Below are 23,729 nucleotides of genomic sequence, written 5' to 3'. Positions count from 1 at the left end.
TGAGTCACGACAGGAACTCCTAACTTTGCTTTTTGACCTCATGGTTCCTTCTCTGCAAAGTGGGATTGAGTCTGGGTGCTTGAATCTACCTAAGGGCTGAGTGCACTGAATCTGGATAAGGGCTGAGTATATTTCTCTGGGTGAAAATGCTTGGAAAGTAGCAGAAACTTTTTTGAAGGACATGTGATTATTTCAAATCCTCCTACAGAAGATCAAATCTCTTATTATCAACTTAGTGTTTCTCTAGGTAATCAGTCTTCTTTTTATTAATGACTCTGTTCTTTGTGTTACAAATATGGATCCTCCTACTTAAGTTCCTTGAGACAATATACCCTCGTGACCTGGCTGAGTGGACAGATAATTTCATTAGGGAGGGAATAGCTCAGTGATCTTCTTTGGCACTTTTCACTTAAAATTAATTTGATTTTTCAGTCTTTTGGAAACAGACTCGATGACAATACCTCCCAGGCATTTAAATGTTAATTCAGTGTTATTACCTCCAAGAAGCTGTTTACAAACACCCAAGTTGAGTTCACACATTCATTTGTTTGTTTCATGGCCAGGTATTCACTCACGCTTCTCTGCTCCCACAATGTCCACACATCTCCTTCATCATTTGCCATTTCATACTACAGATTAATTTTGATAGGCTTTTATCTCCCGCCCTAGAATAAGAGAAACTTAAAGATAAAGCTTTGACTTCTTTGTCTTTACACCTGTAGGGCTTGGTGTAGTGCCTGGCATCTTATTATACTGACATTGGTGAGGGTGCCATTGGCAGCAATTAGCAGATGACCTAACTCAAAATGGCTTAAACGCTAAGGACTTTTAGTGTTTGTGTTGTAAGACGCTTCGAGATAGGGTGCTTCCAGGTTGATTCATTAGCTTCATGATATCATCCAAGATTCAAGCTCTTTACATCTTTCTGCTCTTTCATATTCAGGATGGCTCTGTGGCTGCCACCACACCAGACATGCAGCATCCTGCAGAATAAAAGGATTTCATCCCTTCCTTCCTTCCTTCCTTCCTTTCTCTCTCTCTCTTCCTTCCTTCCTCCCTTCCTCCCTTCCCTTCTTTCTTTCTTCCTTCCTTCCTTCCTTCCTTTCAGTTGTATTCCCCCATCCCCTACCTCCCCCACTTCCAGGCAGACTTCTCCTACCAGCTTATTGGGCAGAAATTAGTCCTATCCCTATCCTTCAATAAATTACGGGCACAAGAAAGGTGAAACCAAATAGGCTTGGACTAAGCAGAATTCACCTCTGGGCTGAGGATTGGGAACTCTTTCTTGATTAAGTGGCCACTCAAAAGAGAATGGGTATCTGAAAAAAAATTGATTTGTTTTGCTATTTTTTTTTTCATATGGAAGAATGCTGAGTTGGCAAGGTCATCAAGAGTTAAATAAAATATTTATAGAATAAAACAATGAAGCAATGCCACACTATAGTTCACCAAATAATTTGTTAAAATATAAAGTATGTTATGAAGTTGGTTTGAAATATTTAAATGTCATCAAGCCTTAGTCTGAAGTTATCTTCTTTTCTGAATAGTCCCTTCAGGAATATTGAAATTTAAAATTCTTAAATGCTTTAGAAATGCTAAAGGGAAGACTTTATATTAGGCCAAAACAGAAGAAGAAAGCCCTAAAAAGAATTTACTCGCCTACCTGCCAATGACATTTTATAGTCAACCACTAGAGCCTTATTCTTGTAGATTCATAAACTCCTATCTCATTGGTAGAAACATATTAATTTATAGTAATCACAAGTTAGTATCCAGTATTTTATTATGCACATTTTAAAAATAAAGGAGCCAAGTGTAAATGTTTGATATGTAGTAAAGATCCCAAGTACAATAAACTACCAAAATAATAAGATTTTCCTGTTCTCTATTTTCCTATATTTAATAAAAATTAGAATTAAATTCATATATTCAGATTCAAGAATAAGTTTGAGTTGGTATAACCTAAAATACAGGTTAGATTGCCTCTATTTTTAAATGTCAGAACTTAACATCTAGCACTAAAATCTTGAAAATATATTTGTGTATGTTGAATCCCTAATGTTCTACTTCTAATGTAGTATTTGTTATTCCTCTTAGATCATTGAGGTCAATGATTCCTATGAAAGTTTATTTAAGATCAGTTCTTTTTTTTAGGGCTGCACCTGCAGCATAAGGAACGTCTCAGGCTAGGCATTGAATTGGAGCTGCAGATGCCAGCCTACACCACAGCCACGGCATCTCAGGATGCATGCTGCATCTGTGACCTACACCATGGTTTATGGCAATGCTGGATCCTTGACCCACGAAGTGAGGCCAGGGATGGAACCTGTATCCCCACGGACACTAGTCAGGTTCATAACCCACTAAGCCACAACAGGAATTCCCTAAGATTAGTTCTTTGGAAACTTTTCACTAAAAGAAGGTATTTTTCCAGTTGTCACACATAAGCCTAAAATAAAATTTCTGAAAATCCCCTGTAGTCTGTTTCCTGTTACAAGGGATAAAAACATTAATATTTGTAATAATACCTGGAATTCATATGGCACATTACACTTTATAGAATGCTACCTCATAATTACCTCTTTTTTTTTTTTTTTTGGCTATACCCATGACATGCAGAAGTTCTCAGATCAGGGCTGGAACCCTTGCCACTGCAGTGACCAGAGCCACTGCAGTGACAATGCTGGACTTTGTCTGCTGAGCCATAAGGGAACTCCTACCTCTTTCTTCTTGAAGCATAGTGATTCACAATATTCTATTAGTTTCAGGTATACAGCATAGTGATTCAGTATTTTAAAGATTATACTCCATTAAAAGTTATTACAACCTAATGGCTATAATTCCCTGTACCATATAATATATTCTTATTTCTTATCTATTTTACATATAGAAATTTGTCTCTTTTAGCCTCATGCCCCTAATTGTCCCACCCCTTCCTGCTCCCCTTTGGTAACCACTAGTTTATTTTCTACATCTGTGATTCTGTTTCTATCTTACATGTACATTCATTTGTACTATTTTTTAGATTCCACATACAGTATCTGTCTTTGTCTTATTTTAGTAAGCATAATATTCTCCAGGTCCATCCACATTGCTGCAAATAGCATCATTTCATTCTTTTTTATGGTTGTATAATATCCCATTTATATAAACACCATACCTTTTTAAATTGATTCATCTGTTGATCAGCATTTGCATTGCTTCAGTATCTTGGTGATTGTAAATAGTGCTGCTATGAAACTGGAGTTCAAGTATCTTTTAGAATTAGTATTTTTGTTCTCTGCAGCTATATATGGAGTGAAATTGCTGGATTGTACGGTAGTTCTATTTTTAGTTTTTTGAGGCCCTCCGTACTGTTTTCCATGGTGGCTGTACCAATTTACATTCCTACCAGCAGCGTACAAGGACTTCCTTTTCTCCCACCCTCTTCAGTATTATTCATATACTTTTTTTTTTATGGCTTTTTTGCCATTTCTTGGGCCACTCCCTCAGCATATGGATATTCCCAGGCTAGGGATCTAATTGGAGCTACAGCTGCCGGCCTACACCACAGCCACCGCCATGCAGGATCCAAGCTGCGTCTGCAACCTACACCACAGCTCAGGGCAACTCCAGATCCTTAACCCACTGAGCAAGGCCAGGGATCGAACCCGCAACCTCATCATTCCTAGTTGGATTTGTTAACTACTGAGCCATGACAGGAACTCATCTCGCTTTCTGATGACATTCTTATTGGTATGTGGTAATATCTCATTGTGGGTTTGATTTGCATTTCTCTAAGAATTAGTGATGTTGAGCATGTTTTCATGTGCCCATTGGCCATCAGTATGTCTTTCTTTGGAAAACTGTCTATTCAAGTTCTTTGCCCATTTTTTTGAATATTAAGTCATATAAGCTTTTTTTTTTGATATTAAGTTGGATATTAACCTGTTATTGTTCTAATCATTTGCAAACGCTTTCTCCCATTCCATAAATAGCTGTCTTTTCATCTTGTCAGTGGTTTCCTTTGCTGTGCAAAAGCTTTTAAGTTTAACTAGGTCCCATTTGTTTAATTTTGCTTTTTTTTTTTTTTTTTTTTTTTTTTTGCCTTGGGAGATAGATGCAAAAAAAAAAATATTGCTATGGTTTATGTCAAAGAGTGTTCTGCTTATAATCTCTTCTAGGAGTTTTATGGTTTCAGGTCTTACATTTATGTCTTTAATCCATTTTGCATTCATTTCTGTATACAGTGTGAAATAATGTTCTAATTTCATTGTTTTACATGTAGTTTTCCAGTTTTCCCAGCTGCATTTGTTGAAGAGACTGTCTTTTCTCTATTGCATATTCTTGCCTATTTGTAGAAAATTAATTGACCATAGGTGTGTGTGTTAGTTTCTGGGCTCTCTATTTTGTTCCATTGATCTCTGTGTTTGTTATTGTGCAAATACCATGCTGTTTTGATAACTATGATTTTGTAGTATAGTCTGAAGTTTGTGAGGGTGATATACCTCCAGTGTTCTTCTTTCTTGAGAGTGCTTTGGCAATTCAGGATCTTTTATGGTTCTATATGTATTTTAGGATTATTTGTTCTAGTTCTGTGAAAAATGTCATGGGTATTTTGACAGGGATTATATTAAATCCCTTGCTTTGAGTAGCATGGCCATTTTAATACTATTAATTCTTCTAATCCAAGAGCATGGAACATTTTTTTTAAGTACTAATTCAACATATTTAATGTTAAGTATTCTCATATTTACATTTCTGATTTTTAAAATAAACAATACTTTTTGGAGACTAGTATTTTGTCTAAGCCTTCAAACTGCTAACACAAAGATTAGGTTGTTAGTCAGATTCATTAACTGCTGAACATGATGGGAACTCCTGACTGTAGGATTCTTTAAAGTGGAGCAAAAAGGTAACAACTCCTGTAAAGCAACTTGGGAGAGTACAAAATTCTCTTAGTTTTACTCTTTTCCTCTTTGTTTTATATTTCTCTATAATTTGAGAGCAATTTTTAAGGCAATCTTATAATCCCTTCAAAGTATTCACTTAGGGGAGTTCCTGTCTTGGCTCAGCAGATTAAGAACCTGACAAGTATCCATGAAGATTTGGGTTCCATCCTTGGCCTTGCTTGGAAGGTTAAGGATCTGGCATTGCTGTGAGCTGTGGTGTAGGTCACAGAGGTGGCTCAGATCCTGCATTGCTGTGACTGTGGCTTGGGCTGGTGGCTACAGCTCCAATTCTAATCCTAGCCTGGGAACTTCTATATGTTGCAGTGTGGCCCTAAAAATCAAAAACAAAACAAGCTGAAAAAACCTAAAATGAAAAGAAAAAACCCCCAAAGTATTCATCTTAATTTTCACAGAGACATCTATTTGCTTTAGAACTCTTATTTCATAGATATATGTAATATTTAGCAAAATTAAATAATGTAATACCTGGGATCATGGGCAACTTTGTGAATAAACACAATTGATTCTTTTTATTATTAAATTTTCTTTTATTTTTATTTATTGTGGTCCAATTGATGTACAATATCACATAAGTTCCAGGCATACAACATAGAGAGTCACAATTTTTAAAGGTTATATTCCATTTATGGTTATTATAAAATATTGGCTATATTCCCTGTGCTGTATAATACATCCTTGGAACTGGTTTATTTTATACATAGTAGTGTGTACCTTTTAATCCCCTACCCCTATCCGGTCTTGCCCCTTCTCCCTTCCTTCCCCCCACCGGTAACCACTGGTTTTAAAACAACTGACTCTTGATGGATTGTACCACCCACTGGAGGAGAAGAAACAGATGGGCATAGCAGGGAGAAGCCAGACTTTCTGAGTGTTTTGCATACGCTCAGCAACCACTGGTATATTTTACAGAGAGAGGGAAAAGTGTGGTGAATCTGATAAATTAGTTAATTAGACGTTGCTTAAATAGCTTCTATATTTTCATCTGAGTCTAACTACAAATAAAAGCTTTGAGCTCTTAACAGCTGAAGTGATCCAAAATACACTTTTTCTGAAGTACAAGGAAGCTTGTGTGACTTTCCAGACATAAATGATTTTAAACAAATCTCCACTTTATGCCATATGACAGAGGAGAAATGTTCATAATCGCTTAGAGAAAGAGATAATGTTTTATGTGTCACTGGAGGAAAGTGTAGAACAAATGTTTTACAGTTTTTCTCCAGCCATTTATTGTTTTGATTTGACTCAAATAACCTTTTCTTGTTATTGTAATCGACTTCCTAATGCATCTTCTCAATGGCATGGGCAGAAACACAGAACTCGATATGCATGAACAATATACGTTGATGTAGCAATATATTTTCTTTGTTTTCACATTACACATACAGCACAAATCCTAATAAAACTAGACTGGAATATATTACGAATTCATTTGGTTAGTATTCAGTTACCAAGTGAGTGAATAAATATATATGATTTAAATTAAGAATGTGCAGTCCATTACTTAACATGCCATCTCTTCTACTTTATTTCGACTTTTGCTCTTATCATGTTTTATTAACATTTTGTAGTTGTAAACATGCGTAGAGTGAAAGCCATATCACCAAGTTGAGGTTAGGGGTTTGTTATATTTGGGATACGAAAGTCCTGAGAAAGTTATTCTCAGATGCAGTGACTGAAAATATTGCTGAGTCAGCGAAGCTTCAAGCTTTCCTTTGTGGATGGTGTGTGCTGATGGTCTGGCCCAGTGCATCTCAAAGAGTGGTTAGCAGATAAAGGTACTGAATCCATAGTCAGTCCTTGTCAAAAACACCAAAGCCCAGGCTCACTGTACACCTATTAAATTTACTTCTCTGGAGGGAGGGTCAAAGAACGTGCACTTAAAATAATCTATTAATTCTTATAACAATAATTTTGAGATTTTCTTAGTTCTGTATATCCTTAAAAGCAGAGTCTTCAGTAGGATATTTTAAACTATAGCACGTGAATGACTGAGGCTGTGTTTTCTAGAAAAATCTTTGATGTTGAGAGTGAAACAGGATAGGGAAAGAGAAAAGGGTGGTCTCAGATAAAATCTAGCCTTGGTCTGATCTATAGGGAGTGGTCTACGGAGTCGTCCTCCTTTGAGGAAAGGGTGACAGTATTTAGTACTCTGCTTTCAGCTGGTCACGAGTTTTTGGTTGTATTGGGGTGGAGGGTGGTAGGGATGGTGCACACCTTCTCTAGCGAGGCAGCTCCTATCAGCAGAGGACCATCTTCCTGCTAAGAGTATAGCTGTGAACCCCTTTGGCAGCCAACACTTGCAACACCTGGGACGTGAATGCCCAGGTCTGGTTAAGAGGATTTGGGTGGGGCATCAAAACGGCATTCATCGTAGTCTATGCTTTGCATTGCTTGGGTCCACTAGCTTTCCCCATTAAATTCATTCTGATCGTACAGATCCCATGATCACAGTTGTTGGGGAAACGAAAGTGTTGGTGGAGTAAACTAGGGCTCCCTCTACTGCCATTGGTTCCAATGTTCTGATACTCATCATCTCCTTCCTCTATCCCCCATCTCTAAGTCCCCCCTCCTCCAGCTAGCACTCTGGCTGGTCTAGGTGACTTGCCTTCTGGCTTGGTGCAGCTGTCATCTGAGGACCCTGAGTCTCTGATTACCACACCTTTTGGAAACTGGGGTTGCTGTACTTGCCCATTTATAGTCACAGATGACATCAAGGTGCTAAGAGATGCCCCGGCACATGCACCAGACATATTCATTTATGATCTTATTATTAGGTGGTAATTCTAATTCCTAGAGTCACAGACTGTAAACATCTGGGGATGGAAAGCACAGGCTTTTTGAGAAGTCTCTAGAAGTGTAGGTGAGTAGGGGTACTTCAATCTTTCTGCTCTCTGGACCCACATTTTCTATTTATTGAGGACACAACACCACACAATGGACCTTGCTTTAAGGAATTCACCAAATTGTGCAGAATAGTACCTATCTTTATAAGGATGTTTAATTTCAAAATGTTAATTAAACTGGTTCAAGCTGGTGTCTTGGCTACATCATTAAGAAGCTGTTTCATCACCCTACCTGGACAGGAGCTTTTTGATGCTATAGAAAGTGATAGGACTATGTACCCCACATACGCATGCCCACTGTCACATCTTTTTGTTTTAAAGTAGGTCTCTTGAACTGGAGTGATTTTATGCAGAATTTCATGACTGTAGATCAGACATTCTATGAGTCCTTGGATAGTGGTCCTGGCTGAGAGCCTATGGACAGGAAAGGCAAATTCATCCATCTGTGTATGTTAAACCTGGTCAGAATGCATCTCTCCCCCTTCCAAATGGGAGGAGTGTGACGCAAGCAATTTGCTATGAAGTAGCTGGTTAGTCTCTTGGAGAGAGGGTTGTATTGTCCCCATAAAGAGGATGTAGGCAATGCACCAAAATTCATCCTACTAGAGGGACACTTTGGCCTTTCTTTCACGGCACAAGGTTAAGGTAGATTTGACGCCAATGATCACATTTGACAGTATTTATAGATTTATTGATTATATACTAGCTGTTTTGATTAAACCTGGAATGTATTCAAATTAGTTGAATTCGTAGAGTTTGGTTTGCTTGAGAAAACTCACATCAGATTTATTATTAGTGAATTTCATCAACATGGACATTAGCTATTCGATGTTAGCCAGTTAATGGAGATAAAATCGTCAAGCCATTTTGATTGTGTAGAATCAACCTTTGAAAACTTTAGCTGCAATTGACAACAAAAATGCTTAGGAACAGGAATTGCAAAGAGAGGGCATGGTTTACTGAGGTTTCCTTTTAGACGTTGAAAGTTATATTTTATAAACTATATTTCTTTAAAAAGTTCTTGGTCTAAAACTTCTTGGTTCCTGAATAGAAGGACATAATTACTAACTTCTAAATTCTGAAATATAAAATCATATATTTACAGAATCACAGAGTTGGGAGGCTTTGATCCTCATAAACATCCCTCTTTCCAGTAAGGGATTTCTCTTTATTAGGGGCTGATGGTCACATAGCTTCAACTAATTATGTGATAGGAAATCTAGTACTTCCCAAGAGAGTCTACTTAATTTCTTTTAAACATTAAGTTTTTACAGTTATAAGGATAATACTTTTTTATAATAGGAAAAAATTTAAACTCAAAAATAGTAAGTAAAAAGTCACTTTAAATTTCCTATTAAAAACCTGCTGCTATTAGCATTTTGTTGTTTCTCTTTTCAGTCTTTTTATGTGGTTTAATTATCCCTCGAAGTAGCTGTAACCATATTCTATATACACCTATATGTCTTGCTATTTTTTTTAACTTAAGGTTATAATCAAAGATTACCTATGTTCTTATAAGTACTTTTGAGGCTCCTTTGCAATGGTGCATAACATTCCATCCTGTTCATCCACAGGATGTGATTCAACCATAGACTATCATTCTCTCAGATTTAGGTGATTAGGTTGCTTCCATAGATTAAAACAAAGAGTGATAGTGAATTTCAGATACTTTTTTTAATTTATTTATTTATTTTTTGTCTTTTTGCCTTTTGAGGGCTGCTCCTTCAGCATGTGGAGGTTCCCAGGCTAGGCATCAAATCGGAGGTATAGCCACCGGCCTACACCTCAGCCGCAGCAACTCAGGATCCGAGCCACGTCTGCGACCTACACCACAGCTCACGGCAATGCCAGATCCTTAATCCACTGAGCAAGGCCAGGGATCGAACCCGCAACCTCATGGTTTCTAGTAGGATTTGATAATCACTGAGCCACGACAGGAACTCCACTCACAGATACTTTAAAAAATAAGATTGTTTCCAAAAATTATGCACAGTATTAGGGCGTGATGGACAACTCACAGACATACTCATGAGTATGTCTTTATTCATTTGGAATCTTAACAAGGTTTGTGTTTCACCTTTAATTTCTACAAAATTACCCTTGGAAAGAATGTATATTCAAGGCAGGAACTGGATAATTTTCATTTTCTCTGATGTCAACACATACTTCAAAAGCATGGATGGCCTTTTAATTTGTTCTCCTTGCTTAGATAAAGCCAACATATGTTCTATGTTGTCTTTAGCATTTTTTTTCCAAAAGCTTCAATTTTTAAAAAAATTTTGGTTTTCAGCAATTTGACTAGGTTCGTAGGTATGTTTTTCTTTCTGCTTATCCTGTTTAGACTTTATTAAGCTTCTTCAATCTGTTGGTCAATATTTTTCATCAGTTTTGGAAAATTGGCAGCCATTAGTTATTCAAAAAAATTCCTATTCCAGCATTTCTTTCTTCTCTTTCTGTGACTCTATTTGTGTATATACTAGACCATTTGATATTGTGCTATAGGTCATTGGCACTCTGTTCATTTTTTTCCTTCAGTCTTTTTCTTCTTTGCGCTTCAATTTGGATAATCTCTATCGTCCCGCCTTCGGGATCTTGAGTTTTGGCTCCCAATCTACTGGTAAGCTCATGTAGCAAAATTTTCACTTCAGTTATCCTAGCTTTTATTCTAGAATTTCTTCTGTTTTTTAAAAAAATAATTTTCATTTCTTTTTTTTTTTTCTTTTCTTTTTTTTGTCTTTTGTCTTTTGTTGTTGTTGTTGCTATTTCTTGGGCCGCTTCCGCGGCATATGGAGGTTCCCAGGCTAGGGGTTGAATCGGAGCTGTAGCCACCGGCCTACGCCAGAGCCACAGCAACGCGGGATCCGAGCCGCGTCTGCAACCTACACCGTCTGCAACCTACACCACAGCTCACGGCAATGCCAGATCGTTAACCCACTGAGCAAGGGCAGGGACCGAACCCGCAACCTCATGGTTCCTAGTCGGATTTGTTAACCACTGCGCCACAACGGGAACTCCTAATTTTCATTTCTTTACTGATATTCTTTACATCTTTTTTTTAGAGCCGCACTGGAGGCATATGGATGTTCCCAGGCTAAGGGTTAAATTGGAGCTGCAGCTGCAGCAACACCAGATCTGAGCTTAGTCTGCCACCTACACCACAGCTCATGGCAATGCCAGGTCCTTAACCCACTGAATGAGGCCAAGGATCGAACCTGTGTCTCATGGATCCTAGTTAGGTTTGTACCCATGATAGGAACTCCTGATATTCTTCTTAATGACACTCATTCTGCCATTTTTTTTCCCTTAAAACATGTGCATATGTTTATTAAATTGTTTTAAAATAATTTTCTACTAATTTAAATATTTCTGCCATCTATAGGTGTGTTTCTATTTACTGATTTTTTTCTTCCCGTTTTAGGTCAGTAAATCTTGTATCTTGTCATTTCTGATTGTATGTTGCACATTGTAGATACTTTGTTATTCAGACTCTGCATTATAACTTTCTTACTTTAAAGACTGTTGAGATTTTGTATTCCCAGGCAGCTGATTTTTCATTAAATCAGCTTGATTCTCTTGATGGTTATTTTCTAAGCTTTATTATGGTGCATCTCTAGTAATCCCTACTGTAGGGATCCAACAGCCCACTTTTTAAGATGTGAACTTCTGGGGCCCCAGAGTGCCAAGGGTGTTAACTGAAGTCTCTACACACTTGCTAATTGGAAATCCAACATCTCTCAGTACTGAGAAGACTCTAGAATCTACAGTTAATCCACAAATCTTCAATAACTGTTTCTTCCCAGGCTTTAAGAGTCTTATTCTAACCATCTGCACTTAGTAATTGATTGAACTCTTGAGGAGGGACTGTATAGATTTCTGGAGCCCCTTCTTTGTACAGCTTCCTTTTGGCAAATTCCAGTTACTTGGCAGCCCCCCAAACTCTGATTTCTGCCTCCTCAGCTCAGTGAAGCTGGTACGTAGGCTCCACTTTCCTGTGCTATGTTCCAGAAAGTATATCTAGTGAGAGAACTAGGATGATTGTGGGACACACTTTGCATGTTTGCCCTTTTCTAATGGATCACAGTTCCACACCACTGCTTTCAAACAACTGAAAATAGTTGCTTCATACAGTTTGCACAGTTTTATAGTTTACGATCAGCAGGCTAGTCTATTACCAGCTATATCTGAAAATGGAAGCCTTCATAACAGTTACATATTTTTTAAGAGACTAGCATTTATCTATTTCCAATATGTCTCCATCTCTTCTGTTGTTCATTGTTTTATTCCCTATCCAATTATACAATTAGTTATTTCTCCTTCTTTCTTTTCTTCCTCTTCTTCTTTTTTTTTTTTTTTTTTTTTTTTTTTTGGCTTTTTAAGAACAAACCTGCAGCATATGGAAGTTCCCAGGGTAGGTGTCCAATCAGAGCTGCAGCTGCTGGTCACAGCCACAACCACAGCAGCGTGGAATCAGATCATTAACCCCCTGAGTGAGGCCGGGGATTGAGCCTACATCCTCATGGATACTAGTTGGGTTTGTAACCTGCTGAGCCACAATGGGAAGAACTTCCCAATTATTTATTCCTATGCATGCACCCAGTGATCTGCATATTTTGTATATACATGAAGATTTTTTTTTTTAACTCTGAGGTCTTTGGTATATGATATGATTGGTGTTTTCTAAGATAAATCAGATATCAAAATATAATGTATTTAAAAATGTATTTACTCAGTTTTTCTTAATTGACACAAATTTAATCTGATTTTTTCTTTTGCTGATACATTATTAAAGTTGTTAATAACCAATTCTGAGCCCCAGGCTACTTAGCCTATAATTTCATGCAGGATGCCCAACGGCCACTTTTTGTTGGATTTTAAAAAGTCTAGAACACCTCAAATCTCAGAAGTTACATTTGTCATTTCTTAAATGGGACCCAGAACTTTTTTTTTTTTTTTTTTTTTCTTTTTTTTTTGGCTGTGTCTATGGCATGCAGAATTTCCTGGGCTAGGGATGGAACTTGCAACACAGCAGTAGCCGCAGCCACAGCAGTGAGGACACAGGATCCTTAATCCATTGAGCCTCCCAGAGGCATCTTTTAAAAATCAAAGCCTGCCCACAGTTCCCACTGTGGAGCAATGAGATTGGTGGCATCTTTGCTACGCGTGTTTGATTCCTGTCCTGGCACAGTGGGTTAGGTATCCAGTATTGCTGCAGCTTCAGTGGCTTAGATTTGATCTCTGGCCTGAGAACTCCATATGCCACAGGGTGGCCAAAAAAAAAAAAAAAAAAAAAAAAACCAAAAAAATCTTCCCCTCAAAAAAACCCACCAGAATTTTCCTTCAAAAGAAAACTTCAATCAAAATGATGAAAACTTTACTTATTCCTTTGATAATATTCACTGAACTTTCTTTGAAAAGTTTATTTTCCCTTCTAGTTTGAAAATCCCATGAGTGGGACCTTGTTTTGTACCAAGCCAATAGCATAGGGGACTGTGCCTACACATAATAAATACTCATCTGTTTAATAATGATAATACTAAGAGTAAGAGCTAACCTTTATTAAGAGCCAACTATGTGCCAGGAGCCCTTCTAAGACGTATATATTATTACTATTATTGTTTTACAATAATGTATTGAATGTATTGAATACATTATTTACTTAATTAACAGCTTTCTTTAAGCTTATAAAATGTTTTATATAGTTGATTCAGCTTTGTTCACACTGACTTCAGAGAATTGTATTTTGGTTTTCTATGGTCAAAATTTTGTTCAGTTGCTGCTGCTGCCGTGTTTTGTTTTCTTTTAGGATCAAAGTGAGTGCTTTACTATAAAAACCTATTTTTAATTCCTTCTCTATCAGTTCTTTCCTAGATTCTTAGCTTTGCATAATTATATCTACATATAATTATATCTACATATAATTATACCTAGTATCCTAAGGTCACCAAGATAAATCCTTTTACTCCAATGTCACACATGCTTCTAATTCTAGTAGTTAACAAAAATGTCCAAAGCGAGCAAGGAACAGGATGCAGACAGATGGGCTGGAGAATGCTGCATGGAAAGTGAAGTTCTCTTTCTGTTTTTCTCAATGGAGTTGACTTTCTAAACTCACAATGCATGAGTATAATTGGCTTTCCCATGGAAAATAGTGCAGGGTCAAACTGAGATGGTGGACTCAGACACGCATGGAAAAAGCAGATCAAAAAGAAGCAGATCAGGAAATGCATGGAAGTTTCTGACCCCAAATAGTAGTGAGATTGGGGGAGCCAATTGACTCAGCTCTTAGAGGCCCCAGGTGATACCTGTTTTATGGTAGATGCAATTTTAGTAAGAATTCTGAAAGTTACTTAGTGATTGCAGTAAACAACATGGAATCTTAGCACTGAAGGCAGTTTTGGGGTACTATAAACTCCAATAATTAGCATTTTGGATCTTATGCTGACTGAAGAGATGTGATATTTAGGAAGGCAGTCTCAGGAAGATGCTTTTCTTAATTTTAGACCAAATTAGGCTACCAGAAGCTAATATATAGGCTATGTTGTTGTAGTTCCTACTAAATTGCTTCAGTGCATTTAACATTGTTTACTACATGGGCTTTGAGATTTACCACAAATAAAAGCAATCTGAAAAAGAACACTTCTGTGTTTCTAAACAGACAGCAACAACAACAACAAAAACATTTTTTTGTTGTTGTTATTGAGGACCTTTGCCCATTATTCTACTCAAAGTACTCTGTATAAGTCTACCTGAGAACTTTATTTAAAGATTTAGTACTCACCATTTACAATAGCCAAGACTTGGAAGCAACCTAAATGTCCATAAACAGAGGATTGGATAAGGAAAATGTCGTATATGTATGCAATGGAATATTACTCAGCCATAAAAAAGAACAAAATAATGCCATTTGCAGCAACATGGATGGACATAGAGATTATCATACTAAGTGAAGTAAGTCAGACAGAGAAAGACAAATATCATATGAGATCACTAATATGTAGAATCTGATAAAAATGATACAAAAGAACTTACAAAACAAAAACAGGCTCAAAACCAAAAGCCATTAGTTTGATTTAGAAACCAAACTAATGGCTACCAAAGAGGTAACATGGGGGAGGTAAATTAGGGACTAACATATACACACTACTATATGTAAAATAGGCAAGCAACAAGGACCTACTGTATAGCACAGAGAAAGCTACTTGATAATCTGTAATTACCTACGTGGGAAACGAATCTGAAAAATAATAGATTTATGTATTTGTATAACTGATTCATTTTGCTGTTACCTTAAACTAACACATATTGTAAGTCAATTATACTTCAATAAAATTTTTTAAGAAAGATTTAGTCCCCAGAAATATATTGTAATTCTAAGAGACTGATGTTTCCTCTTTGACGTAATGAACATGAAATGTCTTATAATGTTTCCTTTCTGTTGTGATTCAATGGACAGAGCCAAATTTGCTTATAGATTTGTAATGATGTTACAGTTTTCATGGTTAAGGTAACAGGTGTGCTGCCTAATCTTGACTTTATATTTTTCCATTTATTACATCTGCCTAAAAACCTTCATTGTAAACCACCACAAACCTTTGTTTTTGTAAATTCTGGTTATTATTATTATAATCCATTCTTTTTGGGATGTAAATAAATACCATAAATTAAATTACTACTACCTCCATTAATGAATTGTAGATTAACATAGGTCTCATCATATTTTTACCCACTTGACATCAAGAATAAGTTAATTATTTTGGTATCCAATTTTGAAACTGTGTGTTTCTTATTGATTACAGAACTAAAATCAATGATGTGAATAGAAAACATGAAAAATATTTACATTGTTTTCCCATATACACAATTTATTACATTCTTTCTTCTCTGTTTCTTTCTTTTCTTTCTGATGGTTTGTAGGTGAACTGAGAAATTACATATTCCACTATTCCTTTTTGTTTTTCTTGTCCAAAATGGATGTATCTGGTGTATTATACTTAGTTCAAGAGTAATTATTTTTCAACTCAAGGTGACAATTTATTTTATTATGAACTGAATCAAATTTTCCGGGCAGAATATTTTGGGCTGACTTAATGTGCTCCATCAACTGCCAGTGTTAAGATTCGATAGTTAATTTATTCCTCTTGGTGAACAGGAGGTCCACAGCCTTGGGGTTTTGCAGTAAAATGCTCTGTTAGGAAGGGGATTCTAGAGCTGGACTTTCACTGTAATATCAACTAGACTGAAAAGTATTATATAAGCAGAAATTGTTGGCATAGCTGACAGCAACTAGAGCAAGCATTATTTTGAATTTTTTAATTATGTTTTTAGGGCCGCACCCACGGAATATGGAGGATCCCAGGCTAGGGGTCGATTTGGAGCTGTAGCTGCTGGTCTACACCACAGCCACAGCAAAACAGGATCCAAGCTGTGTCTGCAACCTACACCATAGCTCAGAGCAATGCCAGATCCTTAAACCACTGAGCGAGTCTAGGGATTGAACCTGCATCCTCATGGATACTAGTCAGATTTGTTTCTGCTGAGCCATGACAGAAACTCCTGTTTTGAAATTCTATCTTTTGGTTTGTTGAGAAGGCTTTATCATGGGAATTTGGACCTCATATTCCTATTCCTTTTCTCTGAGTGAGGATGTGAGACTGGATTTAGTGTGGGAATTCCTGAATGAGAGGTAGGAATTTTCCCGAAAAAAATAGTAAAATCTGGAATACTTCCAAACTATGGATGGAAAAATCAGTTTGCTATATTAAACACTCTCGTGAACAAGGAGAGGTATACACACAACAGACAAAGGGAGTTTCAAGAGGCTCTAAGTTTACCATCCCATAGAGATGCTTCTAAGGATCCTCTAAAATATATTTACCTGCTTCAGCATGGGGAATATTACTGCACAGAGTTTCTGCCTCTATTTCTCTGTATCTATCATTGGTAGAGTGAGGGTGTATGGGATGAAATGAATGTACTCCATTGTAATTTCAAGGCCCAACAGGCTTCTGAATGTGCTTATCCACTCGTATGAACTGATATCACCCTTTCTGTATTCCTCATGGGTCTGTGTCCCACTGGCTGGTGCACTCCTCTCTGATCAGGATTCCAATCCTCCACTTCCTGGGGTCTTTCCTTAATGGCCTCATTGCAGCTCAGGCATTTCCAGCATTTCTTGGGCATGTAGAGAAATAATCTCTAATTGTACTAATTGGGGCTAATTGCAATGACCTTTTCCAGCACGTCCACTGCTGCAAATAAAAATTTAGTATGGGGACTCCAAATTTAAACTCAGGCTCCAATGACTCTGAATTAAATATGAAGTTGAATTAATGTATCTGCACATGGGAGTTCCTGTCATGGCTCAGAGGAAATGAATCTGACTAGCAACCGTGAAGATGCAGGTTTGATCCTTGGCCTCGCTCAGTGGGTTGTGGATCCGGTGTTGCCGTGAGTTGTGGTTTAGGTCACAGACTTAGATCCTGTGTTGCTGTGTCTGTGGCATAGACCGGCAGTTACAGCTCCGATTCAACCCTTACCTGGAACCTCCATGTGCCACAGGTGTGACCCTAAAAAAGAAAAAAAAAATGTAGGTGCGTATGAAACATACATCCACACCAAACCACATACACTTGAGTGAGCTTCACAAGGGAGACAATGGAGGCCATTTTTTTTCACCTGACCCTTGCTTGATTTCTTTTCATTCTGCTGACTCTAAAGGCAGCTCTGGGAAGAAAGAAATACTTAGGACTTAAAGTAGGAGACCTGACGTTGAAGCATCTCTGAAACTCATTAGTCATTTGAACTTTGGGTCAATTCAAACATTCAGAGTCTCACTTTCCTTACCCATTACACAGAGAGGTATATTCCTTATACCTGTTTTTTTTTTTTTTTGTCTTTTGTCTTTTGTTGTTGTTGTTGTTGTTGTTGCTATTTCTTGGGCCGCTCCCGCGGCATATGGAGGTTCCCAGGCTAGGGGTTGAATCGGAGCTGCAGCCACCAGCCTACGCCAGAGCCACAGCAACTCGGGATCCGAGCCGCGTCTGCAACCTACACCACAGCTCACGGCAACGCCGGATCGTTAACCCACTGAGCAAGGGCAGGGACCGAACCCGCAACCTCATGGTTCCTAGTCGGATTCGTTAACCACTGTGCCACGACGGGAACTCCCTCCTTATACCTGTTATACAAAAACTCTCCTAGCATTGGATAGCTGGGGAGATTAAGTGATAAAAAATTAAATGTTATATGTGTACAAATTTTGTAAATTATAGTGTATACTAGTCATGTGAAAAACATTAATTATTATATGTTGACATTAATTTATATCTTACATGATATTTTGATACAATTTGGGAGATATTCTGAAAAAAAATAATCTGGTAAAAATTGGGGAGAGCAACCGACCAGATTTATTTCTTTCAAAAGTGTCCTGTGTGCCTATAGTGGTAAATAAGTAATGATGATAATAAATAAATCCAGGAATTAAGTATTTATGTATAATACTTTACAACTTCATTTGGTGAAGCATCTTTCATGCCAACTATATCCCCAAACAGATTACATTCAATAAAGACTTACAGTGATATGCAATAAATACTAGCAGAGAAAGACAGACATTGAGATAAACAGGCAGGGAAAAAGTGCTTTTCAGCTAAATTCTAAAAAGAAATGAAGAATTTAGGGGTGAAGAGACCCAAGAGAGATGTCACAATAGGCAGAAACTACTGGTGATAAAGTTCTCACACTCAATTTTCTTAGTTTAAGGCCTGAGGCACTGAATACCAAGGCCTTGAACCTCTGCCTGGGTCATCTCACCTGCAGCGTGTCCTCACTGAGGGAAAAGAGAAAGATATTAAGTCTGAGAGCGGTAAGTTCCAACTTCATGGGAATTATGAGGCAGGGAAAGCTTGGCTTTGATCTCTATGGAACAGAGAACTATGAATTGGTATTCTGTTCCCTGCATCCCATCCAAGAAGTGCCTCTGCCAAGTTCATCACTGAAAGGCAGCTGGAAGTCTGACTTGAAGTCTAGAGTGAAGATTTTCAAGTCAGGTTAAATAGGCTGATTTCTTAATCCTTCCATAAGTTTGCCTTTGGCTCACAGTTTTGACACAATAGAGTGATTTTTAATATGTTAATTTGATTTTTTTGAAGGCATGTGAATAGCATAAACTCTTTTAACACCGTGCGTTGTGATATGTGATGAGGGTATGAGTGCACGCGCTGACGCGTGCACGCGCCCACAGCACGTGCTTTTTAAGGAGGGAGTGATGACCGAGATTGGAGAGGGGAGAGAAAAATGGTACTAATAAGGTCTAAATTAATACCAAAGTTATTTTACTCTTTTATTTATTTATTTATTTATTTATTTTTTACTCAATTTCTTCACCTAGAGAAGGAGGGTATTGACATCTACTTATCAGGGTTGTGTGAAAATAAATAAAACAACAGCAAATCTTCAGGACTGCAATTTTTAAGACTCTTAATGAACATTAGGCCTCATCTTCATTAGCCCAAATGTGCTATTGCCATGGAAGCCAGAAAACACAAGAAGGAAGTGTCTCCTCTCTCTTTTTAAAGAATTATTTTTGAGAAATTTTTATTTTCATAAAATATTTTCTTTTAGAGACAGAATCACCTCTCAGAAAATTCTCAGGGCAGACAATTTTAAAAATCTCTTATATTTTGATTTTAAAATGCATTATATCCAACTTTTGGGCATACTCACTTTGTTAGACTTTCTAGGCTAGTACTAAAGTAAGCATATTTGTGTAACTTGTACTGACTGAGATTGGGGGAAGCAAGAGAGGGGGCAGATAAGAAGGCTCAAAGGTTAAGGAAAGGTTGCTTGTATTCGATTCAGATCATCTAAAGAGTGTGTAGGTAAGAGTATTTGTTCTGTATTCGCAAAGTGTTTGTGTTGTTGTGATTTCTTTGGTCAGGTTTACTTTGCTTTAAAGGCCAACCAATCCCCTCCAGAGAAATATGACCTTGCAAACCTTTTTGAAACCCTATTGCATCATTTTATATTCAGAGCAGTGGCTGTCATTCAGTATCAACAGGAACCCTTGGCTTGCTGGGCACAGAGTGACAACTTTAAGAAGGGCCACCAAAGTGTCTTTTGTGATGCTAAAATGGCCTCAAAATGAGCAATTTGTTTTGTAAAAGCATGTAAAGAGTTAAAAAAATATAAAGCTTAGGAAGTATTGGTAGGAAAAGAGACTGTAAATCAATGCATGAAGAGCTTGGTGCCAAAGAGCTACAAGCACAACATGGATTTACGGCTGCTTCTGATATGACTAATGAAACAAGACAAAAAAGGAAAAGAACCAGTCCAATCAATCAAACAGCCATGAGAGAGTCCAGTCCTTGAGTGCAGGGCTCCTGCCTGGTGACACGCGTATCCTTAGAGCCTAGTCTATGGTAGGCACATAGTAGGTTCTCACTATTCCACAGTGAACAAAAAAAAAATCAAAATATGTAAATAAGAACAGAGTGACTTGAAATTTTTAAAAGGTAGATTCTAGATTATTTGACCCTCACGGCAGAAGCTATCTCTTATGAAATTTCCTCCATTTGCCAGTTGTCTTCTAGGGAGATTTTTCCATTGGTGGTGTTCTTTATAGACTAATAGGTATAGGACAGATGCCCCACGGATAGAGCGATCTGAAGTTGTTGCATTAAAAAAAGCTTTCCCGGGCAGGCAAGAAATGGCCTGGAGTCTGCTTCTGGTTACAACTTTAATCATTTCACACCAGCTGACTGTGGAAATTCATCTGAGTGATGAGGGAAATACTTTAATCTGGACTTCATGTTACCTTTGCAACTTGCAGTTCTGAATCTAAACCAAGAGCACGGACGATTATCTGCAACTTCAGTCCCCGCAGTTCTAGTAAATCAATGAGAAGACGTGTTGCTCCATGGAAAGGAAGAGAGAGGAAAGACTGGGTCAAGGAGGGAGTCAGGAATGGGAAAGATTTGGGTGTGTGGAGGTGGGGAGTTGGGGTTCCAGAAAATTCAGTTCTAATAGTTACTGAGAGTTTGGACTAAGGCTTGGAAAAAAGTAAGCCACATCAAGGGTCATAAGACTGATGGCAATTAATGAGCAGGATGACACCACGTGTTTGGAGGCCAGGAAATCAAGCTGACCTCAGAAGTCCGTGGTTTTGAATACAAAAGGCAACTAAAGCTACAATAGTCATGAAGTCGGTCAAAGTGAGAAAGAACTTATAGGAAAGGTGATTTTGATAGACCCAGAGTTGGGCTTTAGGAATGAGATGGAACAATAGAATGACAGAAAATAGGATATGTCCAATTATTTTAATACACAAATTATTGGAGTGAAAGACTATTTTCATCTTGCCAGTGTAGGAGCTGGTTCCCCTGCACAACGGCTGCACATGAGGTGGGGATGGATCCTTCCTGCAGGGCCTTGTGTTCAGCTGGGGTGCGTATAGTCCAGGAGTGTTCTTGTGTTTTCCTGTGGGCAGATCCCATTTCTCAGCTAGAGGTGCTGCTGATGGTGGGGGACTTGGAAAAGCGTTGCTGCTGAAACAAAAGAAAAACAAGAAATGAGGAAGATACCGTTATGAAATGATCTATTTCGGGACAACTTTGGCATACATTATAGGAGGATTGTGTTTCTTGCAAATAAACACAGAGACCTTCCAATGTGTGTCTTCTACTTTATTTATTTATTTTTTAAATTTTTTGCTTTTTAGGGCCACCCTTGCGGCAGGTGGAGCTTCCCAGGCTAGGGCTCAAATCCGAGCTGCAGCTGCCAGCCTACACGACAGCCACAGAAATGCCGGATCCAAGCCGCATCTGCAACCTACACCACAGTTCACGGCAAGGCCAGATCCTTAACCCACTGAATGAGGCCAGGAATCAAACCCGCATCGTCATGGATACTAGTTGGTCAGGTTCGTTACTGCTGAGCCACCATGGGAACCCTGCGTGTCTCCCACTTTAAAGAATGAGGAACTCACCTGATTCTCCTCAGTCTATTCACCAAAATACACATAGGACAGGTGTCCTGAGTGAGATACCATGAGGAGTTAACCAAGGTCATGTTCAGATTTAATGATCCCAGGAGTCTAAATGAGGGTGCATCACTCAGCTCCCAGAATAGCACTGCAGATGTTCCTCTGTGGTTAGCCTGCCACCCCAAATGACCCAGAGGTGAAGCTGCTTCTCCAGTGATGTCTATAACGTCTGATCCATAACCTCCATCATTTCTGTGTTTTTTTTTTAAGCTCTTGTGATAACACAGCACATTTGAGTATGCTTAAAGTATTCAAGTGGTGCTACCGGCTATAATTAAGTTCTTTCAGCCCCTCCATTACAAATTCTTCTTTCCAGGGTTTAATATCTCAGAGACTTCTAATCCCACCGGACTAAACTCAGTACTGAAATTGTCAGCAGGAATGCAAATTTTTCTGCTCACCCCTAAATATTTCCAATTAAACAAATGTGTTTTTTTTTTTTTCCTTTCTCATTACAGCATAGGTATAAGGTTTCAGGCACTTTTGAAAGGCCAAAAGAAAAAAGTAATCTAAGCACAAAATCAGAAATGTACAAGAATGCAAAATCTGTCTAGTTTTGGGATGGGTGGAGAAATATTGAATACTTTCAGTGTTAGAGAATTTTTACCTTTTTTTTTTTAACAAAACTCGAGATTTAACTGTGAAATAAACTGAAAGCATACTGATTATTGGTTTCAACTTTTTCTTAATAATAAATGTTAATTCCTTGAAAATTTAAGATGACTGATTCCAATATATTTATCTGATGTGGGCCGTAAATGAAAGGTTTCCTTCTTTTCCTTTCCTCTCTGTTTTGAAGCCAATTGAATGAAAATTACTGGTTTATAACAAAGTTTTAATGTAAAAAATTTTATATATGTTTTATCATGGTAAAACATACATAAAATTTACCATCGTAATAAGCATTTCTTCTTTACAGTTCAGTAGTGCTAAGTTTATTCACATTGTTGTACAAACTAATTTCCAAAACTCTTCATCTTGTAAAACCAAAATTCCATACCCATTAAACAACTTTCCATTTCTCCTTCTGCTCAGCCTCTGGAAACCACCATTCTTTGTGTTTCTATGGATTTGACTACTCATAGATACCTCATGTAAATGGAATCATACCATATTTGTCTTGTGACAAACTATGACTTGCATATTCCGATTAGCATAATAAACTCAAGATCAGGCATGTTTTAGCATGTGTCAGAATTTTTTTTTTCCTTTTTAAGCCTGTATGGTATAAAAGTTAAGAAAATTTGACTTTTGGATGTTTCTTCAGTTTTGTCTTTTTTTTTTTAATTTATTAATGAAAAGATGCGGTTCCTTAAATGGAAGAGCTTTTTACATAAAAATTTTTTCATAAGTATTAAAATTTCTCTTTGGGGGTTTTAACCTTTTAACTTAAAGGTCTTTGACCTTGGCTGTACTGCTTCAGAGTGAGCAGTTTTTTAGAGTCATGTTTCCTAGATGGTACAAGATGGATGCACCTCTTAAGGTCCCTGGCTGTGGCTATTTGCTCCCAGGTCTGAGTGGTCATAGTCATCTGCCTTGTTGTCCTGGTGCTGCTACCACTGCTGCTGCACAGCCATTCTCCATTCTGGCTCCACTGGGAACTATCCTCTCTGCTGGCAAGTTCTGAGCATTCCAATCCCTTGGACGCTTCTAAATGTAGTTGTCATGCTCTCATCCATCTCTGAATTATTTCTATTGTGTTCTTCACCTTTTCTTTTTTTCTTTTTCTTAGGGCTTCTCCCATGGCATGTGGAGGTTCCCAGGCTAGGGGTTGAATCAGAGCTACAGCTGCTGGCCTGCGCCAGAGCCACAGCAACGCCAGATCTGAGCCATGTCTGTGACCTACACCATAGCTCATGGCAATGCCAGATCCTCAGCCCACGGAGTGAG

The sequence above is a fragment of the Sus scrofa genome, chromosome 11 (assembly GCF_000003025.6).
Source record: "Sus scrofa isolate TJ Tabasco breed Duroc chromosome 11, Sscrofa11.1, whole genome shotgun sequence".
Classification (NCBI taxonomy): domain Eukaryota; kingdom Metazoa; phylum Chordata; class Mammalia; order Artiodactyla; family Suidae; genus Sus; species Sus scrofa.
This window is presented reverse-complemented; position numbering follows the sequence as displayed.